Source organism: Thunnus maccoyii, chromosome 14 (genome assembly GCF_910596095.1).
Source record: "Thunnus maccoyii chromosome 14, fThuMac1.1, whole genome shotgun sequence".
NCBI classification, from domain to species: domain Eukaryota; kingdom Metazoa; phylum Chordata; class Actinopteri; order Scombriformes; family Scombridae; genus Thunnus; species Thunnus maccoyii.
In genome coordinates this window covers 17,147,641-17,175,053 of record NC_056546.1, presented here as the reverse complement: position 1 = coordinate 17,175,053, position 27,413 = coordinate 17,147,641, and the positions used below count along the sequence as shown (strand labels likewise).

Genomic DNA, 27,413 nt, shown 5'->3' with positions numbered 1-27,413 from the left:
TACAGTTAAAGAAGCAAAACATAGACATCTTTATACTAGTCAGATGTTATCTGCGAGAGATGAGTCTGACTCATCCAAACAACATGACAGAAAGTAACAGTTTCAGATAAATAATATATGAAAAAATATTGCCCATCATGCATTGTGCTATGACATGACAGATACAATATAGACAGGCCATCTGGGGTACTTCAGGGTGAATCATTAGTAATGCAACAAACCCTTTATTATCATTCCAAAGTTATGAATTTTTAACATTGCAGTCTGTTGACAGTGGAGAATGCTAATATTAAAAAGCAGTGAAAGGAGTGTAATCTCACTGATGTTAGTCACTATAATCTGGTTTTATACTATTGATTATTTTCTTATTTGTCTTTAATTATTCATGTTGTCGTAATATTAACGTAATATTAAGCCTCACCTCTCTGTATTTATATACACTTCAAACCTGCTTGAAGTATTGTTTTGTAAGGCCAGATTTCTACTTGTCTCATGGTTTCTGTTGACAGAAAAAAGTCACAAATATCATATTTAGTCCTTGTTCCCTCTCAGTTTTTAAACTGCGTCAAATTTGAGTTGACAAGGAAACAGCAGGTGTTCTCAGACCTGAAAAATTAAGCTTGCAACAAATACCCACAGGGCGAAACTGCATCATTAACACACACACACACACACAATGATTCTCTTGAGCACAAAAATACACACATACACATAAACACAAACACACAGTACATACAGTAACTTTTCAGTTTTTCAAGAGCAAATTGTTCCTGATTTTCACTTAATCTTTCAGGTTTTTGAAATGAAAACAAAAATTAAATCCTCATTAATGGAATTACTTATTATTTTCAAATCTCAAATCTTCTGTGGACAAAATAAGAGCTAGGCCAACATATCTGCAAGGCCCCATTATATTATATTAACGTATTGCAGATATATCTGCGTATATTGGCGGATGAGTAATGGAATTTCATTATAGGAATGCAAAAAATACTGATTTAGGTCATTTAGAAACAATGTCAAGATGTTTACCAGAGAAGACTGTCAACTGTATTGTTCAAATGCAAAAAGTACATATTGTGTCAAAATTCTTAAAAAAATAAAAATAAGGGATCCTCATCAGAAAGTTTTGTTATGTGTTTATGTCAAAAAAGAATGTCAGTTGATATATATTTACCGAATCTTTTCAAACTGATATCCTATAAATCTAATATTGTCTGTCTATAGACAAAATGTCCATACATTGCTCCCAATTCTACCTTAAACTTGAAATGACATTGATGGTTCCTTTTTTAAATAAAAACAAAAACTATAGAAATTGCTTCACTGGCTTTTGCCAAAAACACTTTACACACTTTAACACTTTATTTGTGTGTATCTGCGCAGTGGTTTCAATCACCCCGATATTCAAGTTTTTTGTGTGTGTAATACAGTAAACTGAAAAACGTTGGATGGTTCATTTTTTTTCTCTTTCAGTATGTTTTTGATTTGTAATTCTTGGGAATATGATTAAGTATCTTTGAGCTTAATGTGAAGCAGATCAAAGATTCCTGGTTTCTTTGTTGTGTGTGTGTGTGTGTGAGAGAGAGACAGAGGGAGAGAGAGGAGGATAGAAGTCATCTCTAGAGGCCCTCTCTGTCGTCCCTCTCTGTGATAGTGATTGTGGTATAAAAACTGAAAACAGACACTACTGTCTGACCTCAGATCCTTTTTTCTTTGAAACTCCCCCATTTCTATCAAAGACTTCCAGAAAAAAAAACATCTAACATGCAGTTAAATGTGATCAGGGCAAGCAGCCAAATGCGAACACACGCTGCCACACAAGCACATTGACTTTATAAGCAACAGCAATTTAATAAGCTCAGATATGACCCTGCAGGTCAATGCTTGAAAACGAAATGACTTTAAACTTGGAAGACGCTGATATCATCTGATCCTGTATCTCCTGTTTTTTTATTTAACAGGCTTTTCAGGCAGTGAGCCAAATCACTGTTTTATAGACTAATGCAGCATTAGTTAATAGTTGAAGTTCCAGTTTTCAGTCAAGTGAGCCGAAACAGACACACACACACACAAGCTAGAGGTGAGGCTGACGCCCGATGATCTGTTGATTCAAACCTATAATACCACAGCTGCTCTCTGTCAGCACCTTCAAGCAGCTAGAAAAGAACCTCTGTCATCGCTCGTCTGCCTCTTAGTCTGGCTGTATGTCAGCGTAATGCTTATGGGAAATGTTTTTAGCACCTCTCTCATTTTGTCCTTGGATCATGTGCACTATTACCAAGGCTGCGAGGAGGGGGTGGGATTGGGTATTGCATAAAATTGTACAGGTGTTCCTAATAAACTAGCCATTCATTTTTTATGATACACATCATGCAAACAGTGGCAGAAGTTCAAAGTCTGATGCCATCTTGTGCAATAAACTGTTTGTGTCTAAAACACTGATGATGTAATTCTGTCTAGGCTGCTAAATTACAGCTCACTCAGTGAAGGAGGATTCACATATCCAAACTACAACTGTATGTGTCTGTCAGTTGCTGATGATAATCTCATGGTATTGACACATTTCAGCATGTCAACATCTTTGCTTACAAACTTTTCATCACAATAACACATCTAGCCTGCAAGTTTGTGGTGCAGAAGAGTAGATTCAGGAGCTAACAGGCTAAAATAAAGATGATTTGAATGTTAGCTTGATTGGCTAACAGTAACAGTGGATATAATTAGCTTGCAAGTTGCCCAAATAAGTTATGGTTTGCTACCAACACAGACACCCTTCAATTTCATGACTGGCTTCAATGAAGCCCTGTTCATTAAAGGATAAGTCTTGTGATATTATATATTATTTGATAATCAACAAATCCCGTGAAAAGACCAAAATCAACAATTTTTGCAACTGGTTCGGTTTCATTTCACACATAAAAAATTAAAACGAACCAAAATGCATCACAAAAAGCCACATGGGAATGTTCACTCTGCTTATTGGTTAGTTGTGTCTCGGGTGGAAGCAAGAACGTAAACACAGGAAGAGGGTTCTCTGGCCAAATGCAGTATTCCTCACTGCACTAGTCCATGTTGGACCTCAAAGCACGCCTTTCTACAGGAGCTGTTTAGCTCAAACTTGCAGATTACGCCTATAGCTAGGTTGGATCAAGGGCAGATCACGTTCCCACTGCAAATGAACTACTCCAGAATTTCTTTGGGACTGGACTGAGACCACACCCAGATAGCAAAATTGCTGTGGCCCAGATCCGGCCTACACCCAACGCTTTTGGCACTTTCATCCAGCCCACATACTGCGTGGAATGAGGGCACTTGGGCGAACCGCCCCTGTTTCCTAGATCTGGGCCACAAGCAAGCCATAGCAATGTATGTCAGCCAAGAACAAACCAGATAAACCAGAACTGGCCCACATCCAGCGAGAGCACCACATCTTTACCAAAAAAGGCCCACATGTGATTTGGGATATTTGGGCCATATTTGCTATTTACATGTGGGCCATTTCAGCTTCACATCCATTTTGTCCAGGCCAGAAGAAGGCCAGCAGTGCCGCATCATTGCCTGAAGTGGCCCACTTCTGTATGCTATCTGGGCAACCGCAAAGTGTCTCAGGGCGAATGAAGAGTCCGATATGACCGACCAACCTGACCCAACCAAACAAGGCAGGTTTGAAAATGCCCTTAGTGTAATGTCTGTTGTGGTCCAAAAATGTGCGCTAGCTGACATGTTCCTAGTCCCCTGAACCTTCATTTAGTAAACTATTTTGTCTTTTAAAAAATGATGATGTATAAGTATCTGTGACTGTTTTACATCTTCAGTAGAAATAAATGGGTTTGGGGCTGAGTGCCCCAGACCTGAAAGATAAGTACTCAGAGACAGACTAATACATTACTGGATTTGGTCTTTTCATAGGATTTGTTGACAGTAGAATAATATAGAATATACAAAATATCACTATCCTCATCCTTTAACTCTTGATAAGACCAACTATTGCGCACTACTAGTGCACTATTCTGTCTGAAACATCAGCTGGTGAAGACAGTCTTAGGGATTTGGTGCCAACTGGATGTTGTCAGTGTGTCTTCATGAACCTGTGCTGTTGTAAAAGTGGGTCGAAATGTACTTGGGCTGCTGTTAATATACAAGTTTGGTTGACCACATATAGACCATGTGTGGAAAGTTATGAAGTGGATTGATGTATACTCTGGGTTTATTGTATACTATATGATGAGGGCAATACAATATACTGTCAGTGCCTGGTGTGTTTTTCTCCTAGCCTTAGTCCTGCTACCCGGTCGTTGGAATAATCCAATGTATTTTATGAAATCTTTATGGGGAGCTTAAATGGAAATGAATCACACTGATGTGTGCAGCCACTTTCAGTCTCACAACAGTGAGTTTGTGTCCTTAAGTCAGTGACAGAAACTGTATTACACCTGTAACAGAGAGACTGTGCACATGATGATTCCTCAGTTTTCCATTTCCTGCTTCTCTTTTCTTTTATGGGAGTCTGTGACAGAGGGACACACACACACACTAAGAAAAGCCTGAGACAGATGTGTGTGTGGCATACCTATAACAGAGATGGAGAGAGAAAAACAGACAGGTGTATGCTCCTCTTTCCCAAGTCTGCATCTCCTACTTTGCTGTGTCTTTACAGCAGCAGAGATGAATTCATCCCTCTATGTCTCAGTTTCTTACCAACTCCTCAACAATCCTCTGCGCTCCTCTTCACTTAACTTTGTATTAGACAGGCAGTCTAAAGATAGAATGGAACAATGAGAACTGCGCTACTGCTCTGCTCTAATAAGCAATGATTGGTACTTTTGTGCTTTTTTAATGGCTCAAACTTTGAAATAAGAAGAACTGAATCAAGCCTGTTGATCAGCACCAGTCACACTGCAGATCTCTGCCGAGCTGATTTTTTCTCCACAGTGCATGGGATCACTTTTTATCATTAGTAATCATACACATATAAATGGAGCCTCACTTTTGAATTGAAACACAATCTGAGAATAAGTATACAACCTACAACAATAACTTGTGACCATTTCACATGAATAAACATGCATTTTCCTTTGTATCTTGCACCAGCAACAGTTTTTCTCTAATAAATACAAGACAAAAAATGGGTAGTTAGCATGATAGTCACCAGACAAATAAAAGGTTTATTGTGGAGCAATCTCTTGGAAAAGATCAGTTTTGCAGAGTGATGAAAAGGTTGATTTAATAATGCCATTTTAAGTGTGTGCACGTACAGGGGGAAAGTGATTAAAAGTTTTGGCAGCTGCACTCTGTGATGGTGTATAAAAGAAAAAATATTGAGGCTGAGAAGTTGAGAAAGACAAGAGAGGAACTAAAAAATGCTGGTCAGCTTTCTTGGCACAAAAATGAAGTGATGTGTCTTAAGGATTTGAGGAGCCTGGGTAATGCTGATGAAACCGTTTGTCTCTCATTTGTTAGTCAAAGTACCGGCTGCCTTGGCTCAGTAGGAAATCCGCCTTCCCCTCTCCATACCTTCTTCTTTAACATCCCTTTCTCCTCTGCTGAATCGTAGCCTGTGTTCTGGCGGTGATGACAGCAAAGCTATGACAATAATCCCCTCTCCTCTGTTCTCCTCCTCACCTCCTTTATCAGCCCCTCGCCCTCCGCCAGTACAACAAAGACTGTTTTCTGTAACGAGAAGACAGCTGCTGTGTTAGAGTGTCAGAGTGTCAGAATATAGGTTTGCACTCAACTCACTCAAATGAGAGCACTTTCCATATTGCACTATGGATGGAAGTGATATGCTGTGGTGTCGTATTCATACACACAAACCAAGAATGAGTTTTTGCAGTTGGTTTTGAAGGGTCAATGTATGTCATGCATTCACAGCTTCATCTCCCCTATACCATACCAAACTCTTAGACCACTCAGGACAAAACAGTTCATCATCCAGGAAACGCATACAACCACCACACGCTTGACGCCATCTTTAACACTGTTGTTTGATGGCAATAATGCGTGCAGATCCATCACAGCATTAATAATCACCTGCATGAGGAAATTGTGCGAAACAAATGAGGTGAGTGGAGTTTTCACTTTGGTGAAAATTTCTGTCAGACTGCCAAGCTGAATTTCAAATGAGCTTTATGCATTTAACTTTCTCCATACCTTTTGCAGCCAAAGCTGTTTTTATTAAGATGCACTGTTCAAAACATAATAGGCCTGTTCTCGTTATCGATTCCTTCTACTGTAGGTGTGACTCATACTTGAATTGTTAGACATACAAATAGGGGTATTTTTCTGCCAGTCTTCCTTATCTTTCTGTCCTTATGTCTGTGTCTTTCTGACCTTGTTGAAGTTTTTGCATTTTGAATATAGCACTTTGAAAAAGTTGAAGAAAGATGGGAAATGAGGCTGGCTAATGGCCCAATATGAAAGTATGATTTCAAACACACTCACGACCACATACACACAGACGTGTGTGCGGACACATACGCACAAAGACACAGGAGAGCAGACACATCTCCATCCCTGTGTAGGTCTTATAAAACTGTGACATTTCTCTTCTGAGCGCCTCCCTCTCTCCTCTCCTCTCGTCTTTTCCTCCTCTGCTCCTATTCAGCTGCGTCCTGATGGGGGAGCCTGTTTGTCTTATCGCCCTCTGCCAGCTGCAGTTAGGATTGGGGATCTAGGGGTCTCTCCTTCCCTCAGCTCTCCCCACGCTTAAAGAGAGGGGGACAATGATTTGGCACGCTTCGCACACACTCATAAACAATTACGGTACGCATGCAGGCACACAGAGACACACAAACACTGACAAAGAACACACAGACTCACACATGCACACACTCATGGAGCTCATCCAGATTTCATGGCTGTAAGTTGTGTGGAGCTTAATAATAATATTGAAGAGGCAATATTGTCTGACTCCTTTTCTGCTGGCTCTTCCCCTTTACTCTCCTGATCCGCCGTCTTTCGATGCTCTTTTTGCTAGACTCTGTTATGCCACCTGCCTGTGGCTGTTAATGACTACAGCCACTCTCTATTCCCCCATTCTCCTCACTCACTTAAGCACCTTAATGAACCACCTGTTCACTGTATGTGCGTGTTTTTTTTGTGTGTGTCTGTGTATATATATGCATGTGTGTGAGGTATCTAAACTGCCGGAGGGTTGCCCCCCGTCTCTCCTAACGACTACTTTGAAATGAGCACAGAGGAGGTGGAATAACTCTGGCAGCCACATGGAGCACGTGTGCTGGTGTATTAGTGAGATAGGCCAGAGGTTCGAGTCAATCATTGTGATGACTCTGGCAAAGAAGTGAGCCTGAATTTGGTTAGTATAATTATTTGGATCGCCACTACTTAAGTAGACAATTTTCCTTATTATTGTTTTATGATTTTATCATTTACATCATTCTCATTATTCATTTACTTTTAAATGCCTACATTCACTCAGAGTTTCATGAAATAGACAGCTGTCCTTGTCACTCTCTGGCCTTTCAGACAAGTCCAAGTTTTAACCATTAAAAACACACATTAACAAAAAAGAGAGAGAGAGAGAGAGAGAGAGAGAGAGAGAGAGAGAGAGAGAGAGAGAGAGAGAGAGAGAGAGAGAGAGAGAGAGAGAGAGAGAGAGAGAGAGAGAGAGAGAGAGAGAGAGAGAGAGAGAATCATTTTAAAGGGGACAAAGGATAATGCTGATTTCCAGGTTGTGAAGTGACCATCCTGGAAGCTACTTGGGGGCAACGATTATCATCTTATAAAGTTTATATGGCAAATGTGTCAGCAAATAGTTGCCTATTTATACATCCAGCGGACACAGAGCATGATAAGTGGAGTTGTGTTTCTGATTACCTGATGAATATAAGTCCAATATTCACTCTCCTACTAGCTCTGTTTTGGTCTCCACCAACTCACCAGGTAGTTACTAACTTTTAATACTCTGGGCAGGTGCCGTACAGCGGGTTTTTTCAGCTGCCTGCTGCATCTGTAGATGGTGCTGATGAGAGTAGTGAGAGTAAACCAAAACAGTGAAATTGTGGGCCTTAAAACCAAAGAATGAGCTTAACAGCACCAGAACGCTCTGTATAGCTGAGGGGGACTGTGGGTTTGTTACCCTTTTCACATTATGCATAGTGTTCTGACCCATTGTTAACATAAAAACAATGATTGGAGCAGCTTTAACAGCTTTAAACAGCTAAAAATATTGGACTTATATTTGCCATAAATAAGAATCCAACGTGACGAGAATGTTGCTCCATATCTGCTGTTGTGTGCTGACATGTTGTGTCAGTGCGTCTGTTGTCAGCTTTTTTCAGCCTGTCTTCACAAGAAAAATGAAAGTATAGGTCTAAATTCACGCCAGCAAAAATAACCTATAGTTGCGTTCACACTGGCTGTAGTAATTACGACCCCAGGAAGTGATGCAGTTCAGATGATGTCAATATAAAGTGACTCGATAAGATGATTTTGCCTGATTAGGTGGATGGCTAGATAGTTAGATTGCAAAAAATGGACTTTGCTGCAGGGGACCACTGTTCACTTCCTGTTTCCAACAAAGAGTGTCATGTTTCCAACTATGAGTTGGGACATTTTTAAAAAAAACTTAATGTTTACTGTTGCCATGATGACAAAGGTTGCATAGCTTTAAAGGTATATACTATGCAGGATTTCACTAAAAAATAATGTATAGATTCATACAAAAGTAATCCCTCTCAATCATCACTTATGACCCACGATAAGTGTGTGGCCGTGTATTTATCTGCAGAGACCCTGCCCTCTGCCTGTAATTTATTATTTTCTTATTATTTTGCTGTGTTCGGGACACTTCCTGGCTGCAATCTTTGGCTTGTGGGTGTGTAGAACATAACTATTTTTTAACAGTGAGATCTAAGGCCACTAGATGGTGTAATGGTAACTCTAGGTTGCTATTTGCCGGCTGAATTTAAACCTATACTGTCGTTTAGTTATGAGGATGTGTTGGCTTTCTTGGGGATTGGGCTATTGCCCCCTAGTGACCAAAAGTTTCCTAATGGAATTTTAATTATTCAGCCTCAGTGTGTTCAAGCGGGTAGAACAGATTGCTTTATAAAAGCCCGACTTTTTACCAGAACTGAAGTTAGTAATTGGACTGTCTCTTAAGATTTTTTTCAGACACGCTTGCCAAGACCTGGCTAATTAAGCCCACACAAACCTCTGACAGTTTCTCATCACTTTTGCTGTACTGTGGCCATTTCTATTAAAATGGAGGCCCTAACAGGTAGTGGTGGTATTGCTGCTGACAATAATGCCCTTGTTTATGCTGCTCTCTGCGTCACTTTCAAATTACCTGAACACCTGAGGCAGCAGTTTTAATCCACTCGGACCTCTGTTTAATAAGCAGCATTCATTGCCTCTGTCTCTCAGCATTGCCACAGTTGGGGACTGTGTTGTGCAGTGTTGTTTAAAAGGTTGAAGTGTACCAGCCTCTTATATCTCTAAAAAACCAACAGGACTGTGTTTTTATTTATTTTCCTCCTAACTTTGGATCTCAAATGGCTGTTTGATTATTCAAGTGATTACTTTGCCTTATAAATATGCTCATCATGGTATTAATGTTCTCTCTGGTAATCGGTTTATTCAGCCTAAAAACTACCATCCAAACAACAACAGACAAAAGCACAACAGCTGGCAAAAATTCAGCGTTCAATACTTTTACTGGCTGACACATCACACAATCTAATTCCATCTCTTGGGCTATTTCATGGCTCCATAACAAACTCGGAGATTATGACAGTGTCTGTTCTCAGAGCAAACACACGCATACTCATATGTGTGTGTATTTATGTTATCTCCATACTGAAGGTGTTGCCAGGCTTCTAATGTCTCTGAGGTGTTTTGCTCAGATAAAGGTCATCCCAACAATTAACCTTGTGTGACGAGTGGGGGAGCAATATAAACAACAGCACAGCGGTCTGTGGTACGAGGCAGACAGTCTGTGACTAAACAAACTCAGACATATTATGGAAAGTCACCTGGGCTTTGATTTCAGCTGAGGGTTGGGGTTTCTGACTCTGTCCACCATTTCCTTGAAACCTGCTTGAATCCAACGTACAGTAAACTTACCGAACAGAAGAGTTCTCATTACAAGCCCTGGAGAAAGGGCAATACAGCTGCAGCCGCCAGTTTCGAGGCAGGTTGGCTTTGTTATTGAACACCTGCTGGGCTGTTACAAGGATCTGGCTTCCAGCTCTCTAGAGACTCTGGTAGGTGAAATCTGTCTGGGGTTAGTTAAGAGAAAAATGTAAAAATGAAAACACCTGGAGGTAATTTTACTGAAATATATATATAAAAAAGTTTGATAGATAGAGATAGAGCTGATAATAGCTTTATCAGCTGCTTTTGTTATAATGAGATTAAAAATATTCTCACAATAGCTAATTCTTCATCTTCTGTTAAATAATTAGTGCTAAAGATTTTACATCCTCACATTTCTTAACAAAAATACACCTTACTATTATAGGAGGTTAATTGAGGACATTGAGCCTACGCAGCAATCAAAACAGTGTCCTTATTCATAAACCAGCTCTGTCCCTCTCTGTGTTGCATGTATTTCAGTCCCCCACCACTATCCCAGCTCCATTCTCCACCACTTGACTCAAGACTCCCCACTGGGGCTCACACTCACACTCCCTCCTGAGCACTCTGCCAGGATCTGCTCCAGCCTCAGACCAAGCACACTCTGGAGTCTGCGTGAAAGCTCGCAATAAAATGATTTTGCATCTCATTCATGAGTGGTTGTGCTTTATTATGTGGTCCACGCAGACTATTGTGGGCCAAAGCCTTTGCCAAAATGAAGAAATACTGTTTAGTCTAAGGCTAACATATTGACTTTTACCTCACATTCCAGCATAGCAACAAATTATGGTTTAACCATAACTTCAGTTATCCTTGATAACCTGACAATAAATATAATTTTAATGAGCTGCACTTGACAAGTGAAATAAGTGAAGTAGTAAATCTAAGTGTGGAAATCAAGAGTGCTCAAAAACGGAGCAGCTTTTGGCATCAGATTGGATGATTTTATGCTCATTCTTCTACAGTATACATAAATGATCTTCAAAGTTTGTTGAATATTGTGTGCTGTTGGTGTAGTTAAATGGAGACTGAAGATAAAGATAAAACTCAGGTTATGCATTTCAGGAAGAAGGGAGAGTTACAGTCCAAGTTTAAATCATTTTGGCTCAATGCCTCTGTCCTATGCTGAATATTTCAAATACTTAGGATTTACTCTAGATGACCATCTTAGCTTTGAAGAAGGAATAAAAGCCTTATCAGACTCTGCAGGTAGGGCACTGGGAGCTGTCCTTAATAAGGTTAAGCTATGTAGGGATCTTGGTTATAAAACCTATACACAGTTGTATAAATCTTGTGTCTGTCCTATTTTAGATTATAGTGCAGGGGTCTGGGGTTATTATAAGCAAACAAAATGTGACACAGTTCAGAACAGAGCTGTGCGCTGTTTTCTGGGTGTCCATAAAATGGCCCCAAAACCTGCAGTATGTGGTGATGGGAGCCATGTGGAGTGTGGCATAAGGGTGACATGTTGCAACTGTGGATTAATCAACATGCCCGTTAACAGACTTACCAACCAAATTTTCTATTGGGATTTTTCAAATACTTATTCTTAGACAAGGGAGCTTTCAAAAATATTTGTCAAGGCAGGTCTTCAATATAAATATAGAAATAAATCTTGTAGTATTAGTCAAATTAAAACAATACTATTTGAAAATTATAAACAGAAATGATTGAAGAAATTTTATGTAAACCAGAACTGAGAACACACAGTCTGATTAAGTGTATTTACCATCCTGAGTCTGGTCCGGTTAATGTCACCATTAACCTGACCAGAGCACAGAGGTCCGTCTGTGCCCAGTTGAGATGTGGTATCTTGCCTCTGGTGGTGGAAATAGTACGCACTTTTTATTCTATTGTCCATTATTAATGTCTAAGGAACAGTGCTGTGTTGATATTTGACATTGATTGACATGTATGGAGGTGTATTATATTTGTTCTTTTGCTCTCATCATGTTATTGCTCTTGTTTGTTGCTTCTAGTATCTTGTAAGCCCATGTGGGCTGGGCACCCTCTGGTACATGACACTTAAATAAATTACCTTCCCTTACTTATAACACAACTGCACACAGATCAACTCAGGATACAGCATGCATATTTTTGCAATTGTTGAATAACCCTACTGCACCTCTAATCATATATAATCCTATTTATTTATTTGAAAATAAAGTTTTTTCAGTAACAGTTTTAATTGCAAATCTTGGGACAAACATAAGAAGACAACCTATAGTTCATGCCCAACATTTAGGGTTTTTGAGTCTGCTAAGGTGTTCTTTTGCTTTTTTTGTTTGATTTATGATGCAGCACTTGTTGGTTGGCACAGTGAGGTGACATATGACATGTTTATGTATAACTGAATAGTTTTTTGTGAATAAACATACTCATATACAATATCATGAATTCCTGCAATTACTACTTGGATGGTCTCTTGTAACCCTCAAGTGGTGGGTTGTTCTTTTGACTGGACATGAAAATCAATTGATTAATTTATATATTTGTTCATATACATTAATTCCAGTGGTGATACAAGTTGTTGAAACTGGACACAAATTATGTTCCTGTTGCAGAAATCTTTCCTGACTGTTTCAATGAATATTTGTAGAGTTACTAATTTGATACTTACAGTATGCTGTTTCGTAATGGCAAAGCATTTCACACATCATCTGGATTTATAAGTACCTGCAGCTTTGAGAATGCCTACCATACATACACTGTCTTGGAAAGACAAAGCTGGTGTGTTTTGTTGCATGTACACGCTCTTTTCTTTATTGGTATCCCATCATTTCCTCCTACATTACACGACAGTATGCCTCACTATACAGTCAGTGTGCAGGAAGCAGCTACATAGGGAGTTAATCTCCAAACTAACGAGATGGCAAAGTCTGAGAAACACTGTCCCACACACAAAGTACAGTAGGTGGCAGAATGGGCTTTGTGCTCAAATGTCACGCTTCTACTCTTTTCTTTCCTGCCTTTTAAATTATAATCTTTGTGGCACCCAAATGGAGAACCGTACACCTACATACTGCATACGAAGAGCTTTTGTGATATCTGTGCTTGTCAGTGTTTCTTTTATTATAGTGCAACTCATATCTTTCGCATTGTTAAAACAACTTCAGTTTGTTAATATGAAAGACTTCCATTGTCAAGATCAAGGCAATAATGATCATGGGAAAGTAAACTTCTACAAATTGATTGGCTGGTTGTGTGTGTATGTGTGTCATAGTCATTTCCTATAAGAGGAGGTTATTTTTTTTACAATCAGTAATGCTCGCTGTCAGAAACATGACACTTATTCCCTCTGTACTGGATCTCTCTGCTTACTCCCTGAGCGTCTCCCTGCTGTCATCGTTCACCCACTCATTTTTATGTCTGGCTGGTGTGTTTGTGCACGGTGTGGTATGTGTGTGTTTGTTTAAGATTTGAGTGTATAGCCTTGGGTGCATGCCTGTTTGGATTGAACTAATCTCACTCGAGAGATACGGGAAATAATAGAAACTTCATTCAGGATTTATGAGCAACGCACAAACACACATTCACACCCACACACACACAGATACAAACACACGTGGTCTGATCCTGATAGCTGGTCAGTGTCTGAGTTGCTTTCCATTACTCTGGACTGCGAAAGCTGTCTATTTCTGTCTTTTGGAAAGCATGTTGTACTTAAATCAGAAACAGAAACACACGCAACACCAACCAGACGTCCACTTCAGAGTTAGAAGGCTTTCACTCCAGAACTAGAGCTTACAAACCTTTAAAGGCTTACCTATAAATTTGTAGTATTTAGTATCATATTTAACACTATTTAAAAAATATAAGTAATTGTTACCGGCGCCAGACCTAGGGGAAATCTGGACCGGCAGCAAAGGTTACACAGGCAAGGGTGCACTGTGTAGCCGATAAAAACATGGTCTGTGGACTGTGGATTAATAAGGGAGAGAGCCAAAGTTAGCGTCTTGCTCTAGCCGATGCTCATTTAATATTGACACAACAGTATAAAACTGTACATATTTCTCAGTTACGTCAGTTTCCTGAAATCTACAGCTACAAGGTTCATATTTCACATTCACACCAAAACATGTTACAGAAATAAAATAAATGTTGGAACCAAATTCACAATATAAAACATTTTGTCAAAGAAAAATAACTTCACACAAATTCAAAATATGACTTACATTTCTAAATAAATAAGAATAGGCTTAACTACAATATAATGTAATATATGTATAAAATATAATATACAGCACAAAAATTATATTACCAAACACACATTTACTTTACTGACATTACTACAATCACTCCTATTTTAACACATACACCACAGTTACACTCATCCTACACTGATATGACGTACACAAAACCTTTCTGCAACATTAGCGTAACACTCCTTTGCACTTGCACTTAACCTCTTAACAAAATGGCGCGACTCTGCCTTGTTAACGAGCGACCGGAAGTGAAACTGGTTTGAATATAGCATCTCTATTTACCATTAACTCGCGACTGACTGGCTTATACTCTAAAACAATCTTTTAAACACATTTTCAAATGTTACCACATGAAAAGGTCTGTAACTTTCACTGACAAAATAGTAGAAAACCGGAATTCACGGAGGTAACTATTATCAATGTCGGCGCCCACGAAACATACAGCAACAAAAATACGTTTCAAATACATCTCTAAACCATGTCACAACTTCACAGAACGATTTCCAATGCATTTACATTAGCTAGTAAACAAAGCTAATCATAGAAAAGCAAGTTTTAACATACCTGTGGATTAATAAGGGAGAGAGCCAAAGTTAGCGTCTTGCTCTAGCCGATGCTCATTTAATATTGAGCTGCGCATGAGCAGAGCAGATACGAGTGATCTCCCTCAGGTATCCACAGTGGCACTAGAGCGCTGCCTACTGACATCTTTGAGTATTGACCTGATGTCAAAACTGTATAAACAGAGTTAGATTAGTTCAAATAATTAACAAAAAATTAGGGGGTGTCTGTTTACATACAAAACTTAACATGTGGCATTTCCAACCCATTACACTCTCCCCTGCTTTAAGAGATGTCTCCGGACATCTAGAACCAAACTAACACAAGTTAGGTGTAGTTGTCAAGAGTTTAGAAAGTCTAATAGTCAGTATACAGTCTGCTGTATTTGTACAGGTGAATGTATGTTTAAGTCAGGGAGTACATTTTCACAAGTCTAACATGTCCATACTGAGGTAGGGTAGTAGCAAGGTTCAGGAACAGCTGGATAAAATGACATGGGATAGGGGACGCAAGCAAACATCAGGTTTGCTCCTGCTCTCCAGGGCTGATATGAAGGCTGCCCAAGGTGGTCATATGTGAGCATTTCTCGAGGCTTCATTGCTCGAGTTGACCTCCTCACAGGTGGCACTTCCTCTCCTGAGGGCTCGGGGACATGTTCACTGTAGTCCTGATGCTCCTCTGAACCTGCCTCCTCCCCAGTCTCATCCGTTGCACGTTCCTCCTGTAGTTCCTCAGCCAGTGTCGGTCGGGCAGCAGCCGGTGTTGGTGGGGACACTGAATCTGGGACTGCAACAGGGTCAGGTTCATGTCGCTGCTGGTTCTGAACTGTCTCCGTTACTTTTTCAACTGGCCGGAACTCAGGAGCTACAGCACTGAGTTGATTGTGTGGTTCAGACTGAGGCATTGGGTGTCTGACTCTCCTCCTCTCATACACAGGTATAGTCCTTAGGCAGTATGTGTATTCCTCCTCTTCCTCAGAATGTTCTGACTCTTGTTCTACTGTTTCTCTGTTATTTGTGTGTGTCTCTCCTCGTTTTTGTCTTTTTCTGGGTGTGCACTGAGTCTGTTGGTCTGGGTCCAAGGGCAAATCGTTAACAAGTAGCAGGAGGTTTCGATGCAGGACACGGAGAGTTCGGTCTCCAGTTTCTGGCTGAACTCTGTACACAGGTCCATCTCCAAGCTTTTCAACAACACGATGAATCCTCTTTTCCCAGTATGAGCGAAGTTTGCCTGGACCACCCCTCTCTGACAGATTTCTGACAAGCACCCGATCTCCAGGCTGCAGCACAATGCCTTTAACACGCTGGTCGTACTGTTTCTTCCCCTTAGCTGAGCTTTTTTCACTGTTATCAGAGGCAATTTTGTATGCCTCCTGCATGCGAGAAGCCCATTTCTGTGCATACTCTTGTCTGGTCTGTGGTGTTTGTTCAGATTTCAAGTCGAAAAGCAAATCAACAGGCAAACGTGGTGCTCTGCCATACAGGAGAAAGAATGGCGAGTAGCCTGTACTCTCATGCCTCGTACAGTTGTACGCATGGACTATGTGGGGTAGATGGTCCTTCCACTCAGTTTTCTTTTCCTCGTGCAAAGTACGCAGCATCTGTAGGAGGGTTCTGTTCAGACGCTCGACGGGATTCCCCTGGGGGTGATAGGGGGTGGTTCGAGAGTGGGCAATTCCGGACAGTTGTTGGAGTCTCTGGAAAAGGCTGTTCTCAAACTCACGGCCCTGGTCATGATGTAGCTTTTCAGGGTACCCGAAGCGTGGAATAAAGTCTGAGAAGATCTTTTCAGCTGCTGTTCTGCCTGACTTGTTTTTGGTTGGGTATGCTTGTGCAAAACGAGTAAAGTGGTCTACTAGGACTAAAATGTACTCATAGCCACCTTTACTCGGTTCAAGATGGAGGTAGTCAACAGAGATGAGCTCGAAAGGGGCGCTTGTTGTTATTGAGCCCATTGGTGCTCTCTCTGGGATACAAGGCTGCTTCTGCTTAAGACACTGACACTGGCGAATGACGTAGTCTTCAATTTCGCGTTGCATGAAGGGCCAATAAAATCTTTCTCTCGCTAAATGAATGACTTTGTCTGCGCCGACATGCCCCATATCATCATGCAGGTGTTTCAGCACAGTCGACTTAAGCTTACTGGGGAGTACCAACTGTTTCCTTTGTCCTGCCTGCCTGTACAATATTCCCTTGTCAAGCGTGAGTCTGTTCCATTCGTGTATTAGTCTGCGTGTCTCTCGTCCCATTTGCCTCTTGTCTTTGTCATTAGGATTCCACCCTCTTTTTTTTAGGTTTATCACCTCACAGATAGGAACATCTCCCCTTTGAGCTGCCCTTACACTTTCTGGGGTGATAACTGGAATGCCTTCATGAGGGGTTTCATCGGCACCAGGGCGCATCTGCAACGCAGCCACCCATGGCACATCACTGTCTCTCATTGCTCTGTCCCCCTGCCAGATGGCAGAAATAACATCTGGGGGCATTATTTCAGTGTACTCTTTCAGGTGTTCATGGAGTTGGACTGGATATCGTGAGAGGGTGTCAGCGTCTGTGTTTGACTTTCCTGGCCGATATCTGATGGTGAAATGGAAATCGGCTAGCTCGCCCACCCAGCGATGCCCGACTGCATTCAACTTGGCTGTGCTCAGAACATAAGTGAGGGGATTATTATCCGTGTACACAGTGAAGGTGGGTGCATAATAGAGGTAATCTCTAAATTTGTCGCAGATCGCCCACTTCAGTGCAAGGAACTCCAGCTTGCCAGAATGGAGATGATAATTCTTCTCGGCAGGTGTGAGTGATCTGGAGCCAAAAGCAATGACACGGAGTTTGTTTCCCTGCTGCTGATAGAGCACTGCACCCAGACCCTCATTTGATGCGTCAGTGTGAAGGACGAAGGGCGACTCAAAATCTGGGTAGGCCAAGATGGGTGGACTGGTTAGCATGTCAACAAGGCGCGACACCACTGCACTGTGTTCTGGTGTCCACTGGACAGGTGCCTTGGATGGGAGCTGGCCATTGCTGGGCTTAGTCTTTCTTGTTCTAGCTGAGGTGACTCCCTGCCTAAACTCACTTGGACTTTCTATGAGCTTAAACAGGGGCCTGGCTATCCTTGAAAAGTCCTGTATGAAGGTTCTATAATAGCCTAAAAACCCAAGGAGAGCTCTGACCTCACCAACAGTCTTTGGCTCCCTATCCTTCAGATGGTAGACTGCTTCAAGATCTTTAGGGTCTATCTGGACACCTTCACTGGTCACTAGACGCCCTACATATCTGACCTGCCTTTTGAATAGCTCACACTTTTTTGGACGTAGTTTAACACCATGCTCCCGCAGCCGGTGGAGCACCTTCCTCAGGTCGTCAACGTGGTCATGAAAGGTCTTGGAAAAGCAGAGCACGTCATCCAAGTATGGAGAGCAGCACTCGTCCCTTAGACCATCAAGGACTCCCTCCATGCACCTTTGAAAAGCGGCTGGGGCGTTGGTAAGGCCAAATGGGAGGCGGATCCACTCGTACAGACCCCAGGGCGTACTAAAGGCTGTCAGGTGTCTAGAGCTCTCGTCGACGAAGCCCTGGTGGTAAGCACTGCCCTGGTCGAGTATCGAGAACCACGAGTAGCCCCCAAGGTTGTCCAGCAAATCTTGGATGCGTGGAAGAGGGTGGCGATCGGGGATGGTTTTGAGGTTCAAGCCCCGAAAGTCAACACACAAACGTAAGCTCTTGTCCTTTTTTCTAACGCAGACCACTGGTGACGAGTAGGGAGAGGCAGACTTCCTGATCCAGCCGTGGTCGAGCAGGTTCTGGACATATTCCTTAACCTCTTTGTACAAGGGCTTGGGAACTGAGTTGTATGATGTCTGGACTGGTGTTTCATCCTTTAGGTGGATTTTCAGTTTCAGGCTTGGGATGCAACCAATGTCAGAATCGTCCTTGGCAAAAACATCTGACTCTGCGTACAACATATCTCTGACTATCTTTTGCTCACTCTCTTCCAGGTGGGACACATCAACAGGTGGGTGCCATCTCTGTTTTGTCATGTCTGCTGTCTTGTGTCTACCATTTGACTGTTTTTGCCTATCTGTGTCTGGCTGAACTGAACATGTGTTTACAGTGGGAGGGAAAACTGGCTCAGAGTGACCTGGGGACAAATTAACTGGTCGCACCTCAGTAACTTCCTCCAATGTGCCTAACACTGTTCTCTTTGTGAGATAGATATCATGTTTTGTTGGGTTTTGAATGGGGATTTTAACAACTTTAGAAGACCCACTTGGAACATCTACTAAAGCTGGAAACAGCTCTAATCCCTCAGGACAGGTACTCGCTAGATCAGGTTGAAAAAGCATTGTCCCACCCCTTGGCCATTCCCTGACTCTGCACTTAACCTCACAAATCTGCCCCGCAGGAATAGTTACACCTCTCTTGCCTGTTCTCACACTACTCTCAAAGGTGGTTTCATCAGGGGTCAAAATCTGGAGAGCAGAAACTAGCGCTTCCACTGCACTGTTACTGATACTTAAAGCCTCTTTTAATAAAGCAGAAACATCAGCTTCACCTCTCTGTTCTTGGTTTGCTTTAATGATCTCACCTATAACATTGCTGCCTAAAAGGGGACAATTAAGACTGTCTTGGCTGACTAATAGTGGCACTTGGATGGTGACACATCCATGGTTCTCACTACAGACCTGGAGTTCCACATCTGCCCATCCGTCGAAGGGAACATCTGTGCCATTAGCTGCAGCAATGTCCAAAGGCTGGTCAAGAAGGAGGGTTTCGAGTGGCTGGATCTGGATGTTGGGGAGTGCTTTTTCCATCCACGCTCTCTCTACCATAGTCACTTGAGCCCCTGAATCGAGCAACATTTGAAGAGGAACTTTGTTGATAGCACAGGACACCATACAACGCTTTCCTATGAGCTGTGCTATTCGCTTTCTTGGTGGTGGTTGACATGGTGTGTTTGCTTTTACAGGGCTGGCTGCCTTAGACTGATGGGATGCTTTAGGTTGGCTGGCTTGTGCTGGGGGCTCCTCAGCTGTCACGGTCACTGGTTGCCCCTCACCAGTGACCTCATTCCGTTTCCCGATAGTTTCCTTTGGAGACAGCCAATGGCGCGGTGTCCAGCTTGGCCACAAACAAAGCAGTGAGGGCAGCTCACTTTGCTTTGCTGTACACAGTCATTGCATCTGCCCCTGTTATCAGTTGTTGGCGCCTGAGGACAAGCTGTGGTGGAGCAGGGACCCCCAGGTGTGACACTGTCAGCAGGCTTTACCATCTGTGCCAGATGTTTGGTCAGTGAGGACACTTGTGCAGTCAGTTCTTGAATAGCAGCACGGTTAGCCTGTAGCTGAGTGTCAACTTTATCTTGCTTAGCTGAGTCACTACAGTCAAGCTGAGCTGTGCTCACTGTCACTGGTCGGGTTTTGCTTACTGTGCCAAGTCGTTTAAGTCTTTCAGCTTCCTCGCTCGTAGACTTAGTGATCTGGTCTAACAGAAAGTCATCACTAACCTGCAAGTCGGTGAGAAGTGGCTTGAGGTCATGTCTGACATGGTTGTTTTTTTCATTTAAGCCCTGGTAAAGAGTGTGGAGAAAAGTGCCCTGAACGAGCCTTTTGTCATAGCTAAACTCAGCACCAGGCTGTTGTGACTCAAACAGAACACGCTGTTTTAACCCCATTATCCTGTACAGAAACTGCTGTGGATTCTCTTTGTCTTGTTGCTTGGCATTACTTAGCTCTTGGAAAAGTTCAGTACTGTTTTTGTCCCTGATGTGTGCGCGGAGAAACCGCTTTAGCTCATCAACAGTCAAATCACCTTTATTAGCCAACATTTCTCTAAATGTACCAGGTTTTGTTATCTTAATCACTGTACGAATTATCTCTGACTCAGTAAAACCTTCATGCAAACCTTCATCAATTTGTTTACAAAGGCTACTGTATGACATATCAGAACCCACATCAGAAATTTGGCCACCATGTAGCTTAAATTCTCTGCGCGGAAGCAGAGCTGCAACATCATTAAACCTCAGTACCTGATCTCCCATGCTGGAAGATAGACTCACCCTACCAGGAGGAGCACCACCAAAACCTGTTGTGGGTGACTTGGCTAATGCTGGAGTGGTAAGGTCTCTTGCTAACATAACATTGCCTCTTCCGGCAGGTGATGGAAATGTGTGGAGATCTCTGTTCTCTGTAGAGGGGTTAGTGTGTGCATCTCTGTTCCGTGGTGAGGGTGGCAGTGAATGAATGTCTCTGTCCATGTGCAATGAATGTCTGGGTATGTCTGTAGTAGGGGTAGCTGGAGATGTGGTTGGCTGGCTGGGTTCACGATGGGGTGGAATGGAGCACCCCTGTTGAATGGTTGTTGAACCTTCATTCTCAGGAGGTGCCGTCTGGGCAACCCCAACCGCTTCACTTTGCATGGCCACCAGGTCACTCAACATATCGTCAAGGTGGAGGAGCTGGGCCATGCCTCCATCCTCCAGGGCTCCCAACTTCTCACTCTTGATGTAGTCAACCATCAGATCAAACAGTTCTGGTTCACTCGGCTCATCAACACGATCAGTCATGCTGCCATCATTAATCGAATCTGCAACTTGCAGCAGCTGACTCGCACTCAAATCACAAAGTCTCTTCTGGATCTTGTAGATTAGCGCCCGCCGTGGGTTGACAGTGGCCATGATGACGTTGTACAGGTGACCTCTACTCTCTGGATGACGCACAGGATTGCAGCCTTCCCTGAAGCTTTGGGACACAGGTTCACGTTGTCACAGCACTCACTTCACCAGGCAGCACCAATCCCGGACGAGCCCCCAATTGTTACCGGCGCCAGACCTAGGGGAAATCTGGACCGGCAGCAAAGGTTACACAGGCAAGGGTGCACTGTGTAGCCGATAAAAACATGGTCTGTGGACTGTGGATTAATAAGGGAGAGAGCCAAAGTTAGCGTCTTGCTCTAGCCGATGCTCATTTAATATTGACACAACAGTATAAAACTGTACATATTTCTCAGTTACGTCAGTTTCCTGAAATCTACAGCTACAAGGTTCATATTTCACATTCACACCAAAACATGTTACAGAAATAAAATAAATGTTGGAACCAAATTCACAATATAAAACATTTTGTCAAAGAAAAATAACTTCACACAAATTCAAAATATGACTTACATTTCTAAATAAATAAGAATAGGCTTAACTACAATATAATGTAATATATGTATAAAATATAATATACAGCACAAAAATTATATTACCAAACACACATTTACTTTACTGACATTACTACAATCACTCCTATTTTAACACATACACCACAGTTACACTCATCCTACACTGATATGACGTACACAAAACCTTTCTGCAACATTAGCGTAACACTCCTTTGCACTTGCACTTAACCTCTTAACAAAATGGCGCGACTCTGCCTTGTTAACGAGCGACCGGAAGTGAAACTGGTTTGAATATAGCATCTCTATTTACCATTAACTCGCGACTGACTGGCTTATACTCTAAAACAATCTTTTAAACACATTTTCAAATGTTACCACATGAAAAGGTCTGTAACTTTCACTGACAAAATAGTAGAAAACCGGAATTCACGGAGGTAACTATTATCAATGTCGGCGCCCACGAAACATACAGCAACAAAAATACGTTTCAAATACATCTCTAAACCATGTCACAACTTCACAGAACGATTTCCAATGCATTTACATTAGCTAGTAAACAAAGCTAATCATAGAAAAGCAAGTTTTAACATACCTGTGGATTAATAAGGGAGAGAGCCAAAGTTAGCGTCTTGCTCTAGCCGATGCTCATTTAATATTGAGCTGCGCATGAGCAGAGCAGATACGAGTGATCTCCCTCAGGTATCCACAGTGGCACTAGAGCGCTGCCTACTGACATCTTTGAGTATTGACCTGATGTCAAAACTGTATAAACAGAGTTAGATTAGTTCAAATAATTAACAAAAAATTAGGGGGTGTCTGTTTACATACAAAACTTAACATGTGGCATTTCCAACCCATTACATAATACAGGGACAACATCTTTAACAAAATGCATGAATTACAATTTAAAAAATCTCAAATAATAATAAAATTAAATTCTATTTTAGAGGGTCCAGGTATCATTGGATAATTCGTAATTCATTTGTAATTTAAAAACCAAAAAAACGGTAAATCTGTTATTTGTTTCAAAACAAAAAACTAAAAAATGTTTTTGGTGTCAGAATCAAATAATGAAAATCAATCAAACAAATCAAAATCAATCAAAAACGGGCCGGGTTTTGTTTGGTTTTTTGTTATTTGATTCTGACACCAAAAACGGCTTTCCATTTTTTGTTTTGAAACAAATAACAGATTTACCGTTTTTTGGTTTTTGAATTACAAATGAATTACGAATTATCTGATGATACCTGGACCTTAGAGCTAAAACTATCATTCAATTTACCGTTACCATTCAACTGAATGTAAGGATGAAAATCTTAAGCAGTTCTCTTAATTGATTGAGTTTCCGTAATAAAAAATGTTTTTTAACCACTGACATAAATTAGGGATTTAAAGAACAAATTAAGTAAACACCAAGTTACTTGAATTACAAATTATTATAATATAATAATAATAATAATAATAATAATAATAATAATAATATAATTGTTTGTTGAAGATTCAAGATTCAAGATCTTTTTTATTATCATTTTACAATACAAGGTTGCACAACGAAATGTAGACTGTAGCCTCCCAATGCCACATACAAAAACCGAAACCACACAACTGCACCAACAAACAAGTCACAAAAACAAAACTATTTTTTATGTGGTAGTGCAGAGGATGAAGTGAGGAGTCTCACAGACTGAGGAAAGAAGCTGCTCTGTAGTCTGGTGGTATGACAGCAGATACTTCTGTATCTCTTTCCAGATGGCAGCAGGGTGAACAGGCTGTGGCTGGGGTATTGTCTTTTAGTATCCTTTGGGTAACTCCATCTCAATAAACAGTAAGAGGCACTATTTAGTGGTGCAACAGGGTACTACAGCAAATCTATGGTACATTTTCTGTTAGTTAGACCGCACATCCCTCACCTTCTGCATTATCAGTTAACAGGGGCAGATCTACCGGGGTGACAGCTGGGGTGGGGGGTATATATATATATATATATATATATATATATATATATATATAGAAAAAAAAACTCCGATGTCCATGTGCAAATGAATGCAGCAAGAGATGACGCTCCCTGTAGACTCTTAGGTTCTATGAAAGCTGTGTATGCTGCTGCTAGCTGACACACACAACAACTGCTGATGGCTTTTTTCCCTGCTAAATGTGTGTAGGGCTGCCAACTTCCACTAGCAGAAATACAGAACGGCCGCAGATGGATAGTGGCGGGGTTGTTTTGTTGAAACATGTTTTGTTTAGTAACTCGTGTTTGATTGTGTGAGGGATGGATTAAACCTGTCTAAACCCAAATACTCACCGGTGCTTACAACTATCTGCAGCTACGAACATCTCTGAAACTGCTCATTCTGCAGACAAACATGTCCAAATTTCAGATCAATCATAGTAAGTGCAATGAAAGCACCCAGTTTTAAAAGCACTAAAATCACTCGCTCTAAGCCCCAAACAAAAAGCCACATTAGTCAACAAGGCAGTGACAGTTCATTCAAAGCTTACCTGAGAGTTTGTACTTTCACCACATTTTCAGATTGAAGCTCAGAGAAACCCTAATCCACTACTGGATAAACACTGGATATCTTGGATCGTTAGTAACATCATATGGCTTCACAGAGTTTAAGTAACACAATTGGTGAATATCGTCTTTATATGTCTATCTAGGAGCCAATTTAAACCATTAAAGAAAGCTTAGATTGACATAATTACTTATCGCTTTGGATCTCATTTATGACATCTGTTGGGAAACATTGAGGGGCTGCGGGAGGTTGAAACAGACAGCAAGTGAAAAACAACACACATTCACTCAAACCTCCAACAACATTCAGTGTTCAGTTGTATATCATTATTAATCATTATGATGATAAAAGGAAAAAAAACAGTAGTTAAATCACTCTGAATCTTGTAGGAGACACTTATAAAAACATCACCAGTTGTTTTGGGGTTTTTTTCTACCAAAGACGACACCCACTAATGAACAGTCTCCATGCCACCCTCTTGCCACCCCATGAATATTTCTCTAGATCCGCCCCTGTTGCTTAATATATTTTTAACAGATTAAATTTAATGGCAATTATATAATCGATTAATAATTTACATCCCTAATTGAATGTATTCATTCTCATTGTCCAGAAAAGTCTTCGGGACCTCGATCAAATGTGATGATCGCCATCATTGTTCAAAGCCTCACTTTCACCATCCCTTCTATCCCTCTTATTCTTCTGAGTATGTATGTCTGGTATCCTGCAGTGACCTGTGCTGTGGTCATCTGTCCTTGGCCATCCCTTACAGTAAACATGTCACCTCAGCAGTATATAAATAGCAGTTGTTCCTGCAGCAACAGCTCTCCTTATCCATCCTTGTTTGGAGACTGTCAGAATATTTTGGTTCTCCCCTGAGGTAATCTGCCAATAAACAGACAAGGAAACTGTCCTCTATCTATGCTAATATAGAGGCTGGATAAATCAACCATGTAAAACTCTCTGACATCCACTGAGGATGCTTCTGTGTGTGTTCATGAGTGGGTGAGCTCCTTTTCTCACCACCTCCTGCCCCTCACTCTTTCTGTATGAATCAGAATGAATATTTCTCCTTATCCGGTAGAATATGAGAATGTGTCATTGAGACTATGGTTTTCTGCAGAGAGAAACAGACAGAGGTCATTTGTAAGTGTTGAAGAATTTAAGAAGTGAATAGTGAGTGGGGAGAAGCAGCAGGAGAGCAACAAACTGCTCAAATCATGCATTTAATTCACTGCATCATTTATCTTTGCAGCTCTTTGTGAATGCGCGTCGTTTTATTCACTGCCTCCTCTCAATTAAACCGTCTTATGACTCTCTCCAACTGCTTTTGCATTTTTTTCCATCATTCTCTTCCCTTGTCCTTGGCCATCCCTCCAAACTGTGTGTCAAGAGTTAAGAAGCAGAAAGAAAAAGGATAGGAGGGAGAAGATTGAGTCAGAGATAGTGGGTGTGTAGGGCAAAATTGGTTGGCAGAGATGGGTCGATAAGAGGAAGATGGATAAATGAACATAGGAGAGTAAAAAACCCAAAGCATCTTTTGAGCGCTGCAGGGGTAGAGTCCAGCCTTTTTCATGGGGAAAGTAGTTTTTTGGAGGCTTTTGGAATGGAAATGATTCTGCAGAGGAGTGCTTCACAATGAAGCCAGGAGACTTAGTGAATTGGGAACAATGGGCAGCACGGCTGCATTTAATATCAACCAAACAATATATTATAGATAAAGGAAAGTTGTGAAGCCTTGAGAGTTTCTTTTTTTCCTCACTGCTGCCCTGCATGCCTCACCTCGTGCTGCTGCTTCTTCTTTGTCACCCGTGCAGAAAAAAGAGGAGGGTGAGCAGCAGGAGAGAAGAGCACAGGGTTTATATTGTAGAAGACAGGAGTAGCAGAGTGATGCAGAAAGGAGAATATAAAGAAGATGGATAAAGAAAAACAGAAAAACAACACATAATACGGTAAAACTGCACTAATCACCAGTTTGTAAAACTCTAAATATTAAATATTTTTTTTAAAAATTGATAGTCAAATATTTAGTCAACTTATCCATTGACGCATTGCATTATTTTGCAGTGATGGAGACTTTAAATCACAATTAGCCACAAGGATGTCATTAATTTATGTATGCGTCAGCATTAATAGAGGTGTGACAATCACCATTGAATTAATTAACTTTCCAAGGTAACATAAGCAAACTTGAAGGTACAAAGAGGCAGCTGCTTGAACTGTTGCATCAGTTGCAGGCAATCCAAATTATGAATATGGAAAGTTGAAATGGTAAAATCAATGACATACAATACTCACTAGAATACTGTGTAGACAATAGGGAACAGTGGTCACAAGAAGACGCAGGAGTTGCATTGTACATTAAGGTGTTTTTAGTATTTTGTCCACACCGTATAGCAGAGAGGACAGAAGGAAAAGAGAAGTGATGAGAAACAATAACAGTCATTGTGGTGTTTGAATAAAACATACAGGCACACACATGTATGCACACACAAACACACATTTTTTCATTACCTCCTGCACGGTTTGACGAGACCTTTATAGAGTTGTTTGTTTCTTCGTCTCTGCGAAGCATCAAATACATGGGCCTGTCACGGAGGCTGATGAAAAGAGAAAGAGCTGTGCTCCTTCTCTTTGTGTTTTTGCAATTGAGCTGTTCTTTTTGTGTTTTCATACAGCTCAAGAAATCACCAGTGAGATCAAGGACGTGCAAAATACTGGGCTAAAGTTGCCTGAGCAACAGCCCATTTGCCCTCTTTAGGTGAGCTGTTGTCGCTGCATAAATACGAGTATAGCCCATGATTGCTTAAGTTAAATTGCTATATCATCCACACTTTTATTACTTTTTGATAGGAATGCCT

The 27,413-nt window shown here is 41.2% G+C and overlaps 1 protein-coding gene across 2 annotated transcripts in view; it reads left to right on the top strand.

The window, feature by feature from the left end:
• LOC121911443 (Kv channel-interacting protein 2-like) overlaps positions 1–27,413 on the top strand; it is a 118,165-nt gene that overhangs the window by 15,594 nt on the left and 75,158 nt on the right. The window contains exon 1 of one of the 2 annotated variants that reach the window (XM_042432928.1): positions 26,634–27,313. The exons of the other annotated variant lie outside the window; for it this stretch is intronic. The gene's annotated coding sequence lies outside the window, so the exon portion shown is untranslated. Of the gene's footprint in view, positions 1–26,633; positions 27,314–27,413 lie in introns of those variants that run through there. 2 annotated transcript variants of the gene reach the window in all.